This window comes from Furipterus horrens, unplaced genomic scaffold (genome assembly GCF_987537825.1).
Source record: "Furipterus horrens unplaced genomic scaffold, mFurHor1.1.pri manual_scaffold_1, whole genome shotgun sequence".
In the NCBI taxonomy this organism is placed as follows: Eukaryota; Metazoa; Chordata; class Mammalia; order Chiroptera; family Furipteridae; genus Furipterus; species Furipterus horrens.
The window spans coordinates 143081141-143099983 of NW_028327171.1; the positions used below are offsets into that span (position 1 = coordinate 143081141).

General features: G+C 34.7%; 1 pseudogene; it reads left to right on the forward strand.

The window, feature by feature from the left end:
• The first annotated feature begins 15428 nt into the window (after positions 1–15428).
• LOC150021997 (keratin, type II cytoskeletal 8 pseudogene) lies at positions 15429–16979 on the forward strand (annotated as a pseudogene).
• The last annotated feature ends 1864 nt before the right edge of the window (positions 16980–18843 follow it).

Consider the following 18843-nt stretch of genomic DNA (forward strand, 5'->3'; position numbering starts at 1 on the left):
TTAGATCTATGGAATTACTACTTTTACAAAGTATATCAGCTAAAAAATATATTTTTAAAAGATTTACAGTAATAATAATGCAGTCATTGTTAATATTTGATTAGTGTCATGCACTCGTTGCTTTTTTTGTTGATTGATGGTTTTAGGATAATATATTTGTCCCAACTTTTCTGCATGAAACAGTATTTTGATCCTGAAAATTATCTTGTTTGGATCTCCTGGCCTCTGGCATTTGTTTGCTGAAAGCAACATGTTCCCTTAGCTGTGGATGTTGCAGCGCTTTAGAGTAGCATCCCTCAACAGACTCTGAGTCAAATGTAATAAATTAACAAGGCAGGATTCTTTTCATAAAGGTACTTTGTTTTGTAAAAGTCATTGAAAGCTTACCAAATGCGTTGCTTTTTGTTGTTTTATTACACAAAATTTACTACAGATTCCATGGCTTTTTGGTTAGTTTGAGGTTTCTGGTCCATGGTAGTCAGTGATAAAAGCTATATTTGCCAATTATTCATAAACCAACTGAGTATAGAGGTAAAAATGGGATATTAAAAAATGGTATAATGTGTCTGTGCCTGTCTGTATACACACATATATTATCTATCTAATGATCAATCTATCTCACTTTGTAAACTGTGGATATAATATAAAAATGAAAATAATACTAATATTTTAATAATTATTATAAAATAATAATTAAAATAAATTTTAATTTTACATTAAAACTTTCTGAAATATAGGGTGGGGCAAAAGTAGATTTACAGTTGTATGTGAAACAGTTTATTCTTATAGTCTTATTTATTAATTATAGTATCATTTTCCTAACAAATAACTGCAAATCTACTTTTGCCCCACTCTGTGTTGACAATTGGCAAATATATTCAACAACATATTTTAGAATTTCTTTCTTTTAAAATACAAATTTCAATGATACAGTATTTTTCTGGGTACAAATTTGACAGTACCTGAATCTGTATCTGACAAAATAAAATATTACATTAAAACCTTACTTTTTACAAGTATCTTTCTCACTGCATTTCATTAAATACCTGGTCATCATTTAAAAAGAACTAGTCATATTTAAATATTTGCAAAATGTGATTAGAACTTTAAATTAAATTTATTCTGAGCCATAAAAACATCTAAGAAAAAGTCAGCTATTTGACTCATAACAGTGGTTCTTTTGTCTCTTCCTGTCTAGAATTTGTATCCATATTGCTTTTTGATGCTTTATTATATCCACTAGAGCCGTCAGTACGGTATTGAATAGTAAAGTGATAATGAGGATCTCATTTTGCACATCTAGATAAAATACTTCTGGGATTTTACTAGTGAATATAATGAAGCTCTTGGTTTAAAATAAGTTGTCTTTATCACCTAAAAAAGGATTTCTTTTCTTATTTACATATTTTTATTAGGAATTTTATCAAATGTGAGTTTTATGTATGTTCAAATATTTTTACAATTTTAATCAACCTGTTGCAAGCCTGTTAACAAATTTTCTTAGGTTAAATCATTTTTGTATTCCTAGGTTCAACTTGGATTGAGTGTAATGAGATCTTCCTAATAGGAGAATCATTTTTCACTACTTTATTTAAGTTTTAAGCATTTATTAATATTAGAGATTGAGCTACAGTTTTCTCTTGGATTTTTTCATTACATTTAAGGATTGAAATTATACTAATTTTATACCATTTATAAGAGAGTTTCATGTATTTTTATTCACTCCTAAAGATGGAAACAAACTTCTCCATTTCTTCCTTATTTCCATTTTAATCTCTATACAACAGAGAATGAAAAATAGAAACATGATAATACAAAGTCAAGTTAAATCTGATTTTGATGAAGAAGTTGAAGCCAATTTAATAAATTAAACTTTTCCATGTTGCACTTATATCAGTAAATAATATTCAGTACTGAAAGTCTTCATGATTGGTTTATGGTGTTGGCTGCTAGGAAATAAATAACAATATTAATGCAAAACATGAAAGACAAATTAGAAACATGGTCCCAGATGACATTTTATTGGCACTCACAGTATCCTGGGAGTATACCAATTCTTCTAAATATTTGTGTGCATTTATTAAAAGGAAAATGACATCTATTGTTCAATTCTAAACAAGCATTTGCATTTATCATTTTAAAGGTATGATAGCCTACACAGATTTAGATTTAAAATTTGTTATCTATGACTACTTGCATCAATATATCTATCTGATAAATTTTAATATTTGAGGGGCTAACCCTGTTTAAATATAACTTATGACATTAATTCTTAACTTTTTTAAAAAAAATCACAGAGACCACTAACAATCTGATGCAAGTTTTTGACCTTATGAAAGAAAAATAAATATAAACCTACAATTATACATTAAATGTCAAGGTTCTTATCAATTTATGATAATTCATGGAGGGGGACTCAATTTATATACATATAACCTAATAAGCATTAAGCATTTAAATGGTCTTCAGATATTTTGACTTTTAATAGGATTAAATGAGAGAAGAGATTAAAACTTCATCCTAAATAAACTTTTTATGCCATAGATAATTAATAGTGTAGCTTTTATATTAAACATATGTAAAAATGTCAAAGAGGGGCATATTCTCCACAATTAATACATTTTTAACTTTTGAAGTACAACTTAAATTCTATTGGAATTACAGAGATGAAAATAACTAAGAACAATTTCTTTGTTCTAATATGTGATTTTATGCCTTATCAAGTTTCCAAAGTATGCATATATATATATATATATATATATATATATATATTAATATATGTATTTTATCACATTCTATATACTTTAATAATTTGAAGTCACATTATACTTGGCTATGTGGAGGGGCATCACCTATATTTAGTTTGACCTCTTATTTAATCTAAGAATATGTTGACATTCTACAAATCTGATAGATTTTATCTTGACTTATTTCTAAATTTTGATATGTTTTTGTTATGTTTATAATTTATGTTTATATCTTCCATAAAATAACAAATCACAGGGGTGAGCAAATGTAGGTTTATAGTTATAATACAAATATAATAGAATAGTTGATAAATAATAATACAAAAATAAACTGTGTTTCATGTACTCACAACTCTAAACTACTTTTGTACACCCCTATAACCTAATTTCAGCACTACATTTGAAACTTCTGGAATAGACAGCATGTATATTTTTATTTGCTTTCTGTGTGATAAGAAATATATTCCCTCTGAACTCTCATCCCACACTTTTCTTACACACATACACACACACAATTTCTGTAAAATTTGACATTTGTATAGCACTTTGTGTTTTTGGCAAATATATGTTAATAAAGGCACTGAATGTGGCAGAATATTGCTAAAGTTTGGGTGAGACAATTATTTTAGAATTTGAAGGCTGAAGATACCAGAAAACTATGGATACACACCTAAAATGTATGGAATTCTTAGAATTGGAAGACTTCAGGTTTCATTAAACCATGAGGCTGGGACACTGGGGATTTGAAACAATCAATTTTCTTTAGCTCTCTTGTGAAAGCAGGCCCCATCTGACAAGTAAGTTATGAAGAAGGTGTTCTTCTTCTGGACATATTTTTAGAGGCAGGGAAACTATTGTTGGATATGGATAATTTTGGATTCTATGCTGCCTCTAGTGTCTCTTACAGCATAAACTTTTTACACATACAAAAGCTTAATGTTTAATATTAGAAATATAAATAATTAAAGGTAGTCACCAAGGGTATCAGGATAAATCAATTTCTTGTAACATGTTTACCAAATTTTTGCACATTTCAAAGAAAGTAGTTTTCCCATTATTGACAGTTATATAAACTCAATATTTTAAAAATATTTTGAGTGTACTGGCAAGTTTAAATAAATTCATATTATTTCAGTTTCTTATGCTTTTTTTCTCATAACAGCATTATTCACAAGAGACAATAGTAGAAACAGACAAATGCTCATCTATTGATGAATAGAAATATAAAATGTGGTATATACATCTACACAATGGAATGTTATTTGACAATATAAGTTGACGATGTATTGATAGAAGCTACAACATGGATAAGCCTTGAAAATATTGTGTTAAGTGAAAGAAGTCAGTTATAAAAGAATGTGTTTTATATAATTCTACAAATATGGAATGTTCAGAATAGGCAAGTCCATCCAGAGAAAATAAATTAGTGGTTTTCTATAGCTGTCCAGAAAGAGGACTTGAAAGTGACTTCTGATAGGTACAAGAGATTTTATCTTCAGGGGGGAGAGAGTCATAAAAAATGTTCTCAAATTATTTGTAGTGATGGTTGCACTTTGAGAAAATATTATAAACCACTGAATTGTACACTTTAAATGCATTATTTGTATGATATTTAAATAACATCTCAATAAAGAAAAAAGTTAAAATTTTTTATTGAATTTATATCTTGTGATACATTTTATCTCTATATAACCACATGTCTTTTGCTATTTTATTCTCTTCATTTAACTGGAACAAATTTGAATCACAGGTTTTTAAATTCTTTCTGAAACCCTATCTATTTTCTATATTAGTCATTATGTTCATGTATAATTTCAATGAATATTCTTTAACCTCTTTGTTTTATTCCAACTTATTGTAGAAATGGCCATTTTTCCCTCCTACCACATATTATCATGAATATTCACTTCGTTGAAAAAATCAACCGACTTTTCCTGACTTTGCAAAAAACTAAATAGATGTTATATACTATAATTCAATGGAAAAACACTGTGGAGTTTATTTCTGTGCATTTCTTTACCTTTTATTTATTATCATTCAAGATAGGGCCAGTTTTTTTCATTGATTTCAGTGGTCTCATTGTTTCATAGTGGCAATGAATGTCCAGTATGGTCCTTGTGACTTAAAAAATGCTTGCTATTTAACACTATGTGTACATATTTTATGCCCCTTTTTACCAATAAAGATATAATGGCATCATATCGGTTTACTAGGGCTGTGGCAACAAATCACCACAGACTTGATGGCTTAAAACATCGGAAATTTATTCTCTCACAATTAAGGAGGACAGAGGACTGAAATCAGGTGTTGGCAGGGATACACTCTCTCTAAGTCCTCTAGAGTAAAGTACTTCATTGTCTTTTTCAGCTTCAGATGGCCCTTGGTATTCAGTAGCTTGTAGAAACATAACTTCGAACTTGGCTTCCATTCTCACATGGGCTTCCACCCTGTGTCTTCCCTCTTCTTATAAAGACAGCTGTCACTGAATTTAAACTCCATGCAAAATCCAGAATAATTTTATCTTTATTTACAACTACAAAGACTCCATTTTCAAATATAGTCATATTCTGAAATCTCCAAGGGATAGGAATTTTGGGAAAATTGTTCAATGCACTACATGCATAAACATTTAAGTAGTGAAAATTGCATAAGTCAAAACACTGGTCTGATTTTTTCCATCATTTACTGGTAGTGGGCAAAATATTTAAAGCCATGAACTCCAAGATTCTCATTGGAGGCTAAAATATAATGACAATAATTCTTATCTCATAAAGTAAGTATGAGGATTTGAAACTGCTTGCAAAGTGCCTATATACTTGGACTTAGGAATAAGGAACATTTAATAAATGGGTATCTAAATATATAACTTGTCCAAAGTAAAATTTTAATAACAAGAGGTATAAGGCTTTGCAGTCAAGTGACTCTTACACAAAAATAACTGTTTTCAAGAGACTTTGTTCTTCTGGTTGATGTGAAATCACATTAAAATGTTAATTCTACTAGGAGACTATTCAGATAAGATCCTTTTAAGTATGTTTATATGTTTATATTAATATTTGTTATGGTTTGTGGTTATTCCATTCAGGAAGTTGCTAATGGCCTCTGACTCCACTTTTGCATAAACAGGGCAAAGTGCCTATCATATGTAACCCTATTGGAGGGCTTCCAGTACCACAAATCATGGATGATTCTAAGGAACCTCTTACAAGGAAAGTATACAGTAAAATAGTGATTCAAATAATTAAAACAGAAAACATAATTAAGAAAATAGAAATCTGTTTTACAATGTCTTAAGTTAGGAAGTTTTTAAATATGTTTGTTTAGAGGGTTACAAGTAGGGCTCTTCAACTAGATTTAATAGTAATATCTGAAACAATTGAATTCAACTATTTTGAGGTGCTCACAGTGATTTAATTGATACATTTCTGAATGTGCATATTTTACAAATTTTTTAATCAAAGTTCTTCACAATTTTCATTGTTCCTTCATTCTTATGGCATAGTCTCACTTTAAAAGAACATATTTCTTGAATTTCAAGATCTAGTAAGAGGCTTCACTAGTGTATTTTTCACACATTAAAACTTTTATAGTTCTTAAAATGAATTAAAGCAATGGGTATTAACATGGATATGATTAATAAAATTAAGTTGATTGAGACAAATTGTAAAAGGAATTATGTACATTTAATAAGAAAATGGAAAAGCTGCATATTCCTTATGTTTATGAAACATGTATTATGAAAAATGAATGAGATCAGGCATATCATAGTAATTACCTCTAAGGAGGTCAGATGGAGAAAGGAATGGGAGTGGTAATATTTAATTTGACAGAAAGAGAGAGAAAGAGAAACAGATTTGAAGCAAATATTGCAAAATATTGACTTTTTTCTGTTATACTATTTGCTGTATATTTTATACATATATATGATCTTTTTTAAAGTGTGACATTGATTTAGCCATCAAATTGAAGCTAATCTACTAGCAGAGTTCTCATCTAATGAAAGCAAAATAAGTGAAAGAAACAACTCCCTCCCAAATTAAACATCTGTACTAACACCAACCCAAAGCATAAAATATCCTTTCTGTGTTAAAAGATTACAAATATAATGAGCCAAAGCCTTCTTTGAATTTTTAGAAAAAGACAAAATTGCCGCTAATTTTCACAATCTTTTTGTTGCATCTTTCTTCTCATTCCCCAACCATGCAATCTTACTTTTACTTTGTACCGAAGCTGCTTACATCAAGTCAAGCCACCGGCACCTCTGATCTCAGAGAGGTCCGTGATTCAGGGCATCATGGATTCAGAAATTGGTGTGGTAGTGGACTGACCTCCTTCCCTCTCTTCTACACTGTGTGAGTGGCTATTTATACAAACACTGTGCAGAAATTTATCTGTGGGCTTTAGGCCACCTTGGAATGAAAGATTTGAGATTTGGTTGAAACATAAAGTGAAGGGAGGCTGAGCTAAACAGGAAAGTGAAGAGATTTTGCCCATCTGGGACTTGGGAAATATTATGGACATACTGGTTGTGTCCCCGCAAAATTCACACGTTGAAACCTTACCCTTCAATGTGATAGTATTAAGAAGTAGTACTCTTTGGAGGTGACTAGGATTAAGTAAGATTATGAGGGTGGAGTCCCCATGAACTGGATTAATGCCTTTATAAGAATCAGAGAGAATTTGTTTTCTCTCTCTGCTCTCTGATATGTGAGAATATAAGAAAAAGTCAGCAGTCTAAAACGCTGAAGAGGCTGGAGAACTCACCAGAACTAAACCTTGCCAGCACCTTGAGCATGAACTGCTACCTTCCAAAGTAGTGAGAAATAAATTTCTCTTGTTTATAAGCCATCTATGGCATTTTTGTTATAGCAGCCCAAGGTGACTAAGACAAGAGGTATAGAAAATATAACTTTAATTATAATGTTTAAATAATAACCTTAAACAATTTTAATCAAAATTCTCATTTCTGTACAGAACTAAATTAAAAAATGAAGTTTATGTTCTTCTAAATTCATTTAGATAGACTTGGATATCATGTTTAAACAGAAACTATAGAAAGAAGGTAAATTATAGAATTTCTATTTGCTTAAATATTAAAATAGTAAATTTAAGTTTTAAATAAGTTTAAATGTTAAATTAATAAAAACTAACTATACTAGAAGGCATAACATTCACCTTCTTGTTACAGAACCCAGGTGGCAAAATTAGTAGAGGTCTGTGTATTTTCACTTAGACAATAATCCTGTTATTGGTAAGCAAGTCCTAACTGCTAGGGACATATGATATCTGTAAAGAAAAAGCCCAGCCCTTGTTAATATGAGAACAGTTTGTGTGACATCAATGTAATTTGGCAGTCAAGGAGAATAGACTGGAATGTGCATGCATGAACCATGATGACTTTACTGTACTAGTCAGTGCGGGTGGTAGACGCCACTGAGTGAGTATGTGTACTGTGTGGTGATCACATTCAAAATGACTGAATGAGCAGAGCAATGAATCTGCATCAAATTTTGCATTAAGCTTGAACATCCCTCCACAGAAACAATATGGATGATTCAGAAGGCTTTGGAGAACAATGCAATGAGTGCAGCGCAAATAAAAGTGTGGCACAAATGCTTCAAATATGGTCAAGAATCTGTTGAAAGTGATTCATGTTCTGGAAGGCCTGCACCAAGCAGAACACCTGAGAATGTTGAACATGTATGGGCTGCAAACAGCAAATAAGAACTACTGACATTTTGAGACCTGGAGGCTGTCTGGGGATTCCAAAAACTGCTGTGTCCAAGATTCTGATGCAGGATCTTGACATGAAATGTGTCACGGCAAAATTTGTTCCTTGGCTTCTGCTACCAGAGCAGAAGGAACATCTTGCTACAGTTGCTAATGACTTGGTTCAAACAGCTATCAATGAACCAGATTTCCCCAAGAAGGTTGTAACTTTGACAGGGATGGAAGCTTCATTGCCCTATGTACAATATTTCTTGTATCTTGTATTTTCTTCAATAAATGTCTCCATTTTTCATAGTACATTGCTGGATAATTTCAGGACAGACTTCCTATGTCTAAATTATGACATAATGGATGAAACAGCTAAAACTATTTGAGACTTTAAACCTCCATGGTTAATTTTGTGTTGGCAAAGAAGAATTTCATCAAATTAAGAATATCAAAATAACTTATTTTGAAATAATTACTTTATATATTTATACACACATGCAGAAATGGGTGAAAACATGAGTAACGTTTTTGTTTAATTAGCTGCTCAACTACTCAACTGCTGGATATATATATCTTTGGACAACAAATTTACTTTTTAATTTATTATCTGATTCAGGAGCATATCAATTTAGATTTTAAAAAACTTGGTTTGAATCTTTACTGGTGTGGCTCAGTACGTTGGGCATTAACTTGCAAACCAAAATGTCACCAGTTCAATTCCTGGTCAGGGTGTATGACTCGGTTGTGGACCAAGTTCTCAGTTGGGGGCATGCAAGAAGCAATAGATTGATGTTGCCTTTGTGCAACAAAGTTTCTCTCCCTCTCTCCCTCTCTTCCCCTCTCTGCAAAAATAAATAAATAATTAAAAAACTTTTTTGATTAATATGTATTTTAATGTTTAAGCTTATTGAGTAGTTTATACTGAATAAAAGTATTACATAATAGTTAAAACAAACCTTAGGACATTTGTAGACTAGTCCCAATACCTGATTTAAAATGATCTTGAATAAATTAATTTCCATAGTTTCTGAAAGCTATTCACATCTTAAGTGAGTGAAGGAACAGTTGGGGAAAGCATAGGGTATAGGCTGGTCACACTGGGACCTTAGGGAAATCTATTGAGCTAATGGAAATGTTTATTAAGCCAACTCTAATTTCCTTTAGCATTACCTTTAAAGATTTCTTGAACTACTGCTTATCAAACTTAACGTTTTGGAAAATCATTTAAAAGTTATTTTCTGAAGATTTTAAAAATCGCCCCCCCCCAATTCTGACCATTTTTTAAAAATGTAGGTATTATCATAACTTATATAATACAAAATATATATAATAGCCTTTAATTTCTAGATCACTATTACTGTAGTAATATTTTCCTTTGTGTTTTGTTCCTCTGAAGAATATTTAAGAACATACACATGCATGATTTGATCATTATTTCAATGGAAGTTTTTTAACTTTTTCATGGAGTCTAAGATAAGGATTCTGGTAATAAATAAATTTAAATGTATTTTATATTGCTTTCTGTTTAAGCTAGATAAATTAGGTGTAAAAATGACACCTGGATATATGAATCAATAAGTTGTGTTAAAATTATAATTGTACCACCAAAGGACATTGGCACAAGGTACCATGGCAGAAAGAACTTAATCTACCTCTACTCATTGACTGATTGACTCTGAAATGGCTCTCTACTTTCCTGCCACACTGGTTCTCTCAAAATTCCTCAAACCTACTCTCTCTTCCCGGTTTCAGTCCTTTTGCATTTGCTCTTTCCCTTGCCTGCAATCTCTTCACATGACCAGAAATTCACATTAATTTATCACCTCATACAGCCACCTCCATCAACATTTACATTTCACATAAAATGTCATTTCTTTGGAGAAGACTTCTATGATCACATGTTACTTGTGACTGTCTGAAATTATTTATTTATTTATGTGCTTATTATATGCCCTTCCTTCCCTTCAACTCACCCCATCCACTCCATTTCAGATAACTAGGCAATTTTGGCATGTATGAAGAGCTCAATAAATATTATCGATTCATGAAATAACTTTTAAATGGAGGGAGGTGGAGGCAGCCGTCCGTCTCGAGAGACTATGGTGTAGCTTCTTAAGAGTCTATCTGCACCGCGGAGAATGGCTGTGCAGTCCAACTCGGGAGTGACACGGTATCTGTCTCCTCCCGTGTTGAATCGACATCTTGCGATGACGCTGGAGTGTCCTCTCCAGTGAAGCTGAAGCTACAGAGCCTGGGCAGGGTGATATGGAGGGTCTGCTGTTGCCCATGCAGCAGACCCCCCCTCTCTTCGCAGCTGAAGGGTCCAAGGGAAAGACGGAGTCAATACAGCTTGGCTTCAGGTGCGCCGCAGGAGTTGCCGGTGTTGACTACAACGTCAAACCGCCTTAGGGACTCCGGCTCCGGATTTTCTGTCGGGGTTTACTCCCTTAGCCTTTCCCCTGAAGAGGTATGCCGCAAGGCAGCGGAGGTTTTTTGGAGTCAGAGTTTTCCCTCTCTGATGTGCCCTGACTGGAAGATCGAACCAGCGACACTTAGCTCGCAGGCCGACGCTCAATCCACTGAGCCAAACCAGCCAGGCCTAGTACATTACTTTATATACACAATCCCACAAGCCCTACCCCTGCTTCCTTCCAACAGGATCAGAAATAGAATACTAAAGCTGTCAACAATGCTCCATGAACAGGGATGTGAGCTAGACTGGAAATATTGAGGAGAAACTGGTTGGGTAAGGCACAATAGTGAGTGCCAGGATCAGCAGAAATAAGAAATCAAGCAGACATATTTTTAAATAGAAGTACATTATTATATTATTAAATGAACTTAAAAATAAGAACCAACTAGTGATGTTATAGAGATTGTATTCTACTTACATTATAATCATGGAAACAAAAGATCAGATCGTACATTGTATTTTTCTTAAAGTCACACTAGCTAAATAAAATGAGACTAGAACTTTGCTCTACCAGTCCTTTGTTGTTTTCATAAAACATGCTGAAACCTAGTTAAAAAGCTAAATGACTCCTTCAACCATTTTTCTGTTTGTTTTCAAGTCAAATGGTAAAAATGACATTGTATTAAAATAACTGACTTTCATTCTTTTTTACATTTCTGAATGGTAGTGTAATCCCAAAATATTTAACTATTCTGAGATTGAGATTCATAGGCTGAAATAGGAAATCATACTATTTCTTTAAGGCTTAAGTAAGAAAATGTATTCAAAGTGCCTAAAAGAGTCCCTGATAATAAGTAGTCTCTCAATATATGGTATTTTGCTGTCATCATATTAACTAGTGAGTTCATTGGTATGGTTCTCATAATTCTAGTGGATCGACATCAAGAACTGCAACATTCTCCTTCTAAATCTCTTCTGCATTACAAAATGGGGAACATTTCCCATTACTGACTCAGGTTATGCCTTTGAATGCTTGTAGTTACCTCCATGGCTTCATTAAAGCACCATAAAGTCCTTAAGTTAAATAGGACTGGAAGGTATAAAGATTATTGTTCATTAATTACTTTAATTCTTGTTTATTTGCACTTTGTTTTTGCCTCATTAAATTTTAATCAAAACTACAACTGAAGGGAAGAAAGGTAATGGTTCCCATTCTGTGAGAAACAGGAGGAGGCTACCTGAGCAAAGTCTCTTCAATTGCCTGAGAAAAGATTCCAGGAGTTAGCAGGAACAATTCTTTATCCAAGGGAATTTGGCAGTGCTTCTATTGTCAGTTCTTCGATCTTCTCAACCTTTAAACTTCCGTTAAACATTGTTAAATATCAAGTAAAATCTAATTCTTTTACAAAGTTATGAGAACATCATCACTGAGAAATTACTTCCTAATTATGCAATACTACCATTATCTCATTGTTGGACTAGTAAAGTATATGGCTGAAATAGAGATTAATTAAAGCAAAATGCAGAATGAGTGAATAAGAAAGGTGTGACATTTACTATGATTTTCAGAATTTCTGCATGAGTTAAGTATTCTTAAACTGTATACAAATACTTAGAATAAAAAAGATGGCTTTTGCTTTTTCTGGTAAGGCCCTGTATATTCATAACCTTCTTAAATGTGCATGTCTCTTTTTGCATATAAGGTCACGTGTGATTGTCATAACTGGCCAGAGACTCAGAGGCCAGTAACTGCCATTATCTGGTAAGCACGATGTATTTAAATTGAAGACTCAAAAGGTAAGGGTGGTTTTAAGTTGGAAAAGAAGAATCAACCAAGTATTGTATGTAACAATTTACTGCAACATACTTGGGATATATTTAATAAATGATAGCAGTGCTAAATTTTCCTTTTCAATATTTAATGTGCAAACTTTGAAGTACCCTAGCTCTCTCCAAACTCAAGCATTCGGCTGTTGGGCTGCAGCCAGACAGCATTCAAAGACCACTGCTTCAATTAGTCCTCCCTACTTAGACCAGGTACTTATTGCCAGTAGTGATAAGTTAATCAACCAATGAGTCAATTAAAGAAGTAATTAACAGCAGGAAGGGGAGATGCTTTAAAAGATGCTGTAATACTTAAGGTTAAGTCAGATCAGCTTACTTACACCAGGTCTGTCTATAACAAAATCTTGTGACTCTTACAGCTAATGAATTCTGCTGAATTAGTTGACATAATCAATTAGTATGGCTGTTTACTATTGTCATAGAACCAGTGGAAAACTCAGTCAATTTTTATTTTAAATCTTTGTAAAGGCCACTGTGTGTTAAGAACTAAAGGGTTTATGGGACAGGAAAAACAGATTTAAAGTCTCTGTTCTTAATAATAGTGCCAACATTATGGGGATCAATTGCTTATTTAACTAACTTTCCTTGTAGCACTGTGCAGAAGAATAAATGCACATAAACTATCTTTTGACAATGTCTGCATGCTATTTGAATTATTCTTAAGTTTGATGTTTATAATGTCTGTGAAGCAGTACTCTTATTTGGAAACAACTTTGAAATTTTAATGAAAATCAGTCGATTTGATGATGAAAGGCACAATTAGTCTATCAAATGCACATTTTTCTAGAATGTATATTTGTGGTCAAATTGCTCAATATAGTACCTTATGACTTAGAGACTGGGAGATATGTTCTGCTAGTTCCGAAGATGTTTTAGAGCAAGTGAAATTAGTTCACATATTGGGAGAATCTCTCACTTTATGTCTTCCTTACTTCCTGTAAAGAGAGTAGTTATATAATGTTATTCTACTTTTCAGATTAAGAAATCTGGGTACAGGGCAATCATGAACCTTGTACAAGTTCATAGAATTTTTAACTGGCCTGTCAAAAGTTAATACATTGATTTTAAACTACTTATGAATACTGATAATGACTGGATTATGGTGTTAGTAAAAGCCTAAACTCTTATTGGGAACAAATTTAAACTTTTAAAAACATTGTTAATAACTTTGGAGTGAAAAGTAATTTTAATTAGGCACAGAATTTACTTACCCCTTTCTGTCTAAAGAGAGTAAAGAAGCAGGTATGTTTGAAATTCCTTTACCATTAGATGCTATTTTAGTAGGCCAGGTGTAACATGCTCAGATTTCGGTCTCATGTCTGGAGATCAATATGAAAGCTATGCATTTGGTCCCCTAAGTGACCTTCCTCCTTTCATTGCCTCTGCACCTCAACTCTGACACAGTTATTTTTATCTGTAAATCACTTTCACGCTCAGGTGATACTTTATAAATGATTATTATGTATGGAAATAACTAGGCAAATTTCAACATGATCTAGAGTCAAATTGTTGGTTCTCATTTAGAATCATCAGAATTAATGAGAGTGCTTGTTCAGATTGCTGGGTTCAACCCTGAGGTTTCTAAATTAGTGGACCTGAAATAGGGTCTAAGAGTTTGCCTTTCTAACAAGTTCTCAGGTGATAACAATGTTGCTGGTGGGGAGACCACACTTAGAGGAGCAATGGGGTGGAAGAAAGTAAATTGTTTGCAAATGAAATGTTCTATGGGGTAATCACCATATGTACATTTAGGAGCAAGGTACTTTATTTCTATAAATCTCAGTTAAATTATCATAAAAATATAATCTACTTCACAATTTTACCTTGTGAAATTTAATTCAGTCAATGTATAATATATGACATTTCTTAGGTATTTAGATACTCTCTTTTGCAGTGCTTTCCTTACCAATTTATAAAAATGCTTTTGTTTTATTGGGTATCTTTTTTCTCTATTAGATTGAATATTCTTTTGAAAGTTTGTTATTCTTATGTAATTTTATTGATATATTCTAATAATAAAGATATATTTATTGCTAGTCAAAAGAAATATAATTCCTGTTTTCTGCTTTTTATGCATTAACTGAAAAAAGCTTTTGCCTCAGCATCAGATACACACATGTTCATATGTTCTTCTAGTTAATTTCTGTTTTGATATTTATATTTGATCAATGGGATGCCATATATATAATGTGGTGTGTGTGTGTTTGTGTGTGTTTTGTATTTATGGAGAGAGAGAGAACCCAAAACCAAATCAACCCCTAACTAGATTGACTCATGTCCCATATTAAAGATCTGACAGAATAACTATGCTCATTTCTGGCAAAAAAAAAAAAAAAGCACTTACTGTTCTCCTTACCATTTTTCTATAAATGATAATTAATCAGGAAGTACAAGGCACACCTAAGAAAAGGGGAAAAAAGTTACTGTCAAAACATAAAGCAGACTATTTTATGATGCATAATAATGGCCATAATATTAATACTATCACACAGGGATTTTTAAATAATGATGATTAATATATTTAAAAATATAGTGGAAACGTGAGAACATGAGTGAAAAAAGGTATTTTATCAGTGATATGAAACTATAGAGAGAGCTAAATATAACAGATATGATGCAAGCCTGAAAACAATGGAATTGTATCTTTAAAGTACTGAAAGAAAAAAAAACTGTCAAATAAGAATTCTATAGAGCTTTTTGGCTCCTTCTTGAATCTCTGTCTGGTTTGGCCTTCTTGCCTCCACTCCAGCCTCCACCATGTCCACAAGGATGACCCAGAAGACCACCTACAAAGTGTCCACCTCTGGCCCCCGGGCCTTCAGCAGCCGCTCATACTCGAGTGGGCCCAGCATCAGCTCCTCGGCCTTTTCCCGGGTGGGCAGTGCCTACCGGGTTGGCCTGGGCGCCAACATGAATCTGGCTGGAGGTTTCGGCGGAGCGGGGAGTATAGGGTCCATCAAAGCCGTCCAAGTGAACCAGAGCCTGCTCAGCCCCCTGAAGCTGGAGGTGGATCCCAACATCCAGGCCGTGCGCAACCAGGAGAAGGAGCAGATCAAGACCCTCAACAACAAGTTTGCTTCCTTTATCGATAAGGTGTGGAGCCTGGAGCAGCAGAATAAGATTCTGGAGACCAAGTGGACTCTTCTGCAGCAGCAGAAGACGACTCGCAGTAACATGGACAATATGTTTGAGAACTACATCAACAACCTTAGGCGGCAGCTGGAAACACTGTCCCAGGAGAAACTGAGACTGGAGGCGGAGTTTGGCAACATGCAGGGCATGGTGGAGGACTTGAAGAATAAGTATGAGGATGAGATCAACAAGCGCACAGAGATGGAGAATGAATTTGTCCTCATCAAGAAGGATGTGGATGTAGCTTACATGAACAAGGTAGAGCTGGAGTCCCGCCTGGAAGGACTGACTGATGAGATCAACTTCTACATGCAGCCGTATGAAGAGGAGATTCGTGAGCTGCAGTTCCAGATCTCCGACACGTCCGTGGTGCTGTCCATGGACAACAGCTGCTCCCTGGACCTGGACAGCATCATTGCCGAGGTCAAGGCCCAGTACGAGGAGATTGCCAATCGCAGCCGGGCTGAGGCTGAGACCATGTACCAGATCAAGTGTGAAGAGCTGCAGACATTGGCTGGGAAGCATGGGGATGACCTGCGTCGCACCAAGACGGAGATTTCTGAGATGAATTGGAGCATCAGCCACAACCAGGCTGAGACTGATGGCCTCAAAGGCCAGAGGGCTGCCCTGGTGGCCTCCATCGCTGATGCCGAGCAGCGTGGTGAGCTGGCCGTCAAGGATGCTCAGGCCAAGGTGGCTGAGCTGGAAGCTGCTCTGAGAACCGTGAAGCAGGACATGGCCCGGCAGCTGCGTGAATACCAGGAGCTCATGAACGTCAGGCTGGCCCTGGACATGGAGATCGCCACCTACTGCAAGCTGCTGAAGGGCAAGGAGAGCCGGCTGGAGTCTGGGATGCAAAACATGAGTATCCATACCAAGACCACCAGTGGCTACTCAGGTGCACTGAGCCCAGTTTATAGCAACCTCAACTATGGCATGGGCTTCCAGGCCAGCTTGGGCTCTGGCGGGAGCTCTGGCTCCTTCAGCCACACCAGCTCCAGCTCCTCCAAGACGGTGGTTGTGAAGAAGATTGAGACCCGCGATGGGAAGCTGGTGTCTGAGTCATCTGATGTCCTGCCCAAGTGAATGACTGCTGCTGACGGGAGGTCCTCCGAGCTGCTGCGCAGGGGGGTGGAGGGTACAGGAGGCCCACCTGAAGCTCAGCCCCACCCAGTCCTCAGCTCGCCCTTGGGGTGGGGGAGTTTACTGCCTTTTCCCCATGTCCCTGACTAGAAGCCAAATCAAGTGTTTTCCTTTTTCCCCAAAATAAAGTCTCACCTGGCTCGGCAAAAAAAAAAAAAAAAAAGAATTCTATACTCAGGAAAAATATTTCCTAAAACAAATCCAAAGGAAATATTTTTTCAACTAAACAAAATATGAGTTAATATATTTCCAGAAGACTGCATGATAAGATATGCAAAAGAATGTTCTTAGAGTAGAAGCAGCATGATTTCAGATTAAAATTTAAATCTGTGTGAAGAAGTGAAGAGTGGCAGAAATGGTTAAAATGAAAATAAATAGAAAAGACATTATTTACTTTATTTTAGTTGCTTCAAATTTATTAATGAAAAAAGAGTAATAACATACTATAGGACCCATACAGTATTTAGAAGTAAAATGCACGACAAGAATAATATAAATTATGGGGTATCAGAAAAGAACACATTTTTAAACATTATATATAATGCTGTATGTCACAGATTTATAGTTATATATTTATGCATTCTTATATATGTTTATATACCTATTCAGTACATATACCACTATAACATGTATATCTCTATTTTCATTTATTTATTTATTTATTTTATTTGTTCTTTTTCAATTACAGTTGTCCCATTTTTCCCCCCATTGCTCTTCCCCACCCAGCCCATCCCTTCTCCTACAGTCATATCACCTCCCCGTTGTCCATGTTTATGAGTCATTTCTACATGTTCTTTGATTAAACCCTTCCCTTACTTATCCCCCTTCTCTCCCTCCTCCTCCACCCTGATAACTGTTATTCTGTTCCTTGTTCTGTGTTGTTCCTTAGTCTCCTGTATTAGGTGATATCATAAGGTATTTTTCTTTCTTCACCTGGCTTATTTCACTAAGCATAATTCTCTCTAGTTCCATCCATGTTGTCACAAATGGCAGGAGTTCCTTCTTTCTTTCTGCTGCATAGTACTCCATTGTGTAAATGTACCACAGTTTATAAATCCACTCATCTACGGATGGGCAGTTAGGCTGCTTCCAGCACTAAGCTATTATAAAAAGTGCTGCTATGAACATAGGGGTGCATAAGTTCTTTTGAATTGGGGTTTTAGAATTTTTTTGGTATAGTCCAAGAAGTGGGATCGCTGGTTCAAAAGGCAGTTGCATTTTTAGTTTTTTGAGGAAATTCCATACTCCTTTCTGTAATGGCTGCACCAGTCCACATTCCCACCAACAGTGCAGTAGGGTTCCCGTTTCTCCGCATCCTCACCAGCACTTGTTGTTTGTTGATTTGTTAATGGTGGCCATTCTGACTGGTGTAAAATGGTATCTCATTGTGGTTTTTATTTGCATCTCTCTGATAGTTAGTGATATTGAGCATTCTTTCATGTGTCTATGGACCCTCTGTGTATCTTCCTAGGAGAAGTGTTTGTTCAGGTCTTCTGCCCATTTTTTAATTGGGTGGTTTGTCTTCTTGATGTTGAGTAATATAAGTTCTTTATATATTTTAGAGATCAATCCCTTATCTGAGGTATCATTGGCCAATATGTTTTCCCATATGGTTGGTTTTCTTTTCATTTTGCTACTGTTTTCTTTTGCTGAGCAGAAACTCTAGTTTGATGTAGTCCCAGTTTTTTTAATTCTTTCCTTTATTTCCCCTGCTTTAGGAGATATATCAGTGAAAATATTGCTACATGAGATATCTGAAATTCTCCTGCCTATGTTTTCCTCTAGGACTTTTATGGTGTCATGGCTTACACTTAAGTCTTTGATCTAACCTGAGTTTATTCTGAT